This window comes from Mytilus trossulus, chromosome 8 (assembly GCF_036588685.1).
Source record: "Mytilus trossulus isolate FHL-02 chromosome 8, PNRI_Mtr1.1.1.hap1, whole genome shotgun sequence".
NCBI classification, from domain to species: domain Eukaryota; kingdom Metazoa; phylum Mollusca; class Bivalvia; order Mytilida; family Mytilidae; genus Mytilus; species Mytilus trossulus.
The window spans coordinates 50,163,077-50,165,831 of record NC_086380.1 but is presented as its reverse complement, the minus strand read 5'-3'; positions in this window follow the sequence as shown (position 1 = coordinate 50,165,831).

Here is a 2,755-nt window from a genome sequence, read left to right as displayed (position 1 = left end):
TTATGCTGCTTTGTAAATAAACGATAAAAGGAATGATTGTAAATCACTGATGACTGCAAACATGAGTATTATTGCCTTAGTTATATGTTTGTGTAATAAATAGAAATTACATATAAGGTAAAATTAAACAATTTTATTTTTACAGTAACGTGAAGTCGTGTTGACACATCCAAAAGGCACGTTATAAAGTATCTCTCAAAGTTAACGGTTTTCAAAATAGCATCCAAAAATTCCGTTTTTTTTCTTTTCACACCGGCTTATGATATTTGGCATGAATGTCATGGTCAAATATTTGATTTTTATATGGGGATAATTTTTCTGTACAGCTAAGAGTTTTACCCTGCTGTCAGGCCAAACCCTTTCATATAATAATGTTGATATTTATCGGAAACAAGCATGATCACACTCCCATCTCTATCTTATCTGAAATGTCTTCATAAAACCCTTCTGGTTCGTAATGAGCACTTACATACCTTGCATGGCACAATAGCTTGAAATCGATTAAAGAAATGTTTGCAAAAAATCTTTCTTTTCAGAAGATGCATTGTTTTTGCGCATTCATTTTATTATACTGTTAGGCGTAGCCAACTGCCAATTAGGAGATAACTGTATTGTATTTAAGCCCCGACGGCATCAATTGGGGATTTGAGTTTTGGATTCTCATAAATTCTATGTATAATTTTTGGACTAGTTTGAATCTCGGTCTATTTCTGTAATTTATTCTTACATACTTTTGATTTTTTAACCCTGTATGCGTACATTGCCTATGTAAATTTTAAAATTGTTTGTATGCACATTGAACGACAAATTTATGTGACGTATATAATTTTTCTGACGTCAGACACTCAAATAAATCCATCTGTTCGTAGATAGGTTTTTGTGTCCTGTTAAATTGTTCCTTTTAAAAGTTTTGGATTCTCATAAATTCTATGTATAACTTTAGGACTAGTTTGATTTCTGTAATTTATTCTTACATACTTTTGATTTTTTAACCCTGTATGCGCTCATTGCCTATGTAAATTTTAAAATTGTTTATAATCCTGGTACTTTTGATAACTATTGTATGCACATTGAACGACAAATTTATGTGACGTATATAATTTGTCTGACGTCAGACACTCATATCAATCCATGTGTTCGTAGATAGTAGATGTTTTTGTGTCCTGTTAAATTGTTATACGATGATGACTGATGTACCCATATTTTGACTATTTTATTAATTGTGACTGTTTATTTAACGCATCATGTAAATGCAACGGAATTTGATGAGACTGTTATTAAAGTGAGAAGGTTAGCGCTATAGAACCAGGTTTAATCCACCACCATTTTCTACATTTGAAAATGCCTGTACCAAGTCAAGGTATGTGACAGTTCTTGACCATTCGTTTTTGATGCGTTTGGTTTTTTGATTTTGCCATGTGATTATAGACTTTCCAAATTGATTTTCCTCTGAGTTCAGTATTTTTGTGATTTTACTTTTTGATGGTCGCAAATTAAGTTTACTGGCGACGCGTTAGCGGAGACAGTAAACGGGTATTTGCGACCATCAAATCCCAAATTGATGCCGTCGGAGCTTAAAATACAATATTGTTATCTCCATTCTAATGAAACTGACAGAAAACAGCGTTAAAACATGTATTTAAAATCTGTCATATGCCGTCTGCGCTTGCGCGTACGTCCCAAAGCATCAATTGTCAATTGATGCCATGTGAGAAAGTGACGTTATCCAATCAAAAGGAACATTACAAACGTTGTTGCATTAGAATACGCAATGTTAGGAAGTGTAAACTAAATATTCGCTCAAGGAACACAGGGAACACATTTGTGTATTCAAAATAAAAGAAAAAATATTCAGCTTATAATAACAGTTATATTGAAGAATTTTGTTATTTTGTAAGCTTGACGTTCCCACTCAGAGACTTGATATAACTCAGCAGTCTGAATAATGACTGGAATACTTGATTAAGGCACAAACTACACCCATAGGCGGGCCAAAGGTATGACAATTACATGTGATAACAACAATATACTGATGACATTTACATTCACATAAAAATGAAAATAAAACAATTAAAACATTACACACAACCTCACGTACCCCCTGTTCTCAATCCCAATTACTGTTTAATTACGGATATAAAAGATTTCACTTGCTGACCAGTGGTTGGATTTAGTACTATATATTTCATTTTATTATCAGAAAAATCTTTGTTTTGAGTTTTTTCATTTATTTTACATATTAAAAAGAAATGGGATTCGTAATCTAGAACTTAACACTTACTACAAAGTCTTTGAGAGGGCGTGGCATATTTTTATACCTTCCAGTTTCAATAGCGATGGATTGCTCACTAATCATAAATTTGCATATAAGTTTTCTTGTATCAAGATTAGGGTATGTCAATTAAAACTCTTGTTTATATTCAGTTTCTAGTTTTAGAAAAAAAAACGCACGAGGAAAACTTCATTCTGGCAAATTGTTTTAAAAATAGAGCCGAAAGATATAAAATAAATATTCAAACTCATAAGTCCAAAATAAACTGACAACATCATGTCCACGATCATGTCAAAATACGGAAAAGACAAAAAGAAAAACAGTATACAAAACAAGACACATCAAACTTAATACTGAGAAACACGAACCTTACCAAAACAGGGGTTACATTGTATAGCAGGTGTTCTGGAAGGTTAAGCAGATCATGCTTCACATGTGGCCCCCGTCGAGCAACAGTTTTAATCACTATCTACCTTTAATATA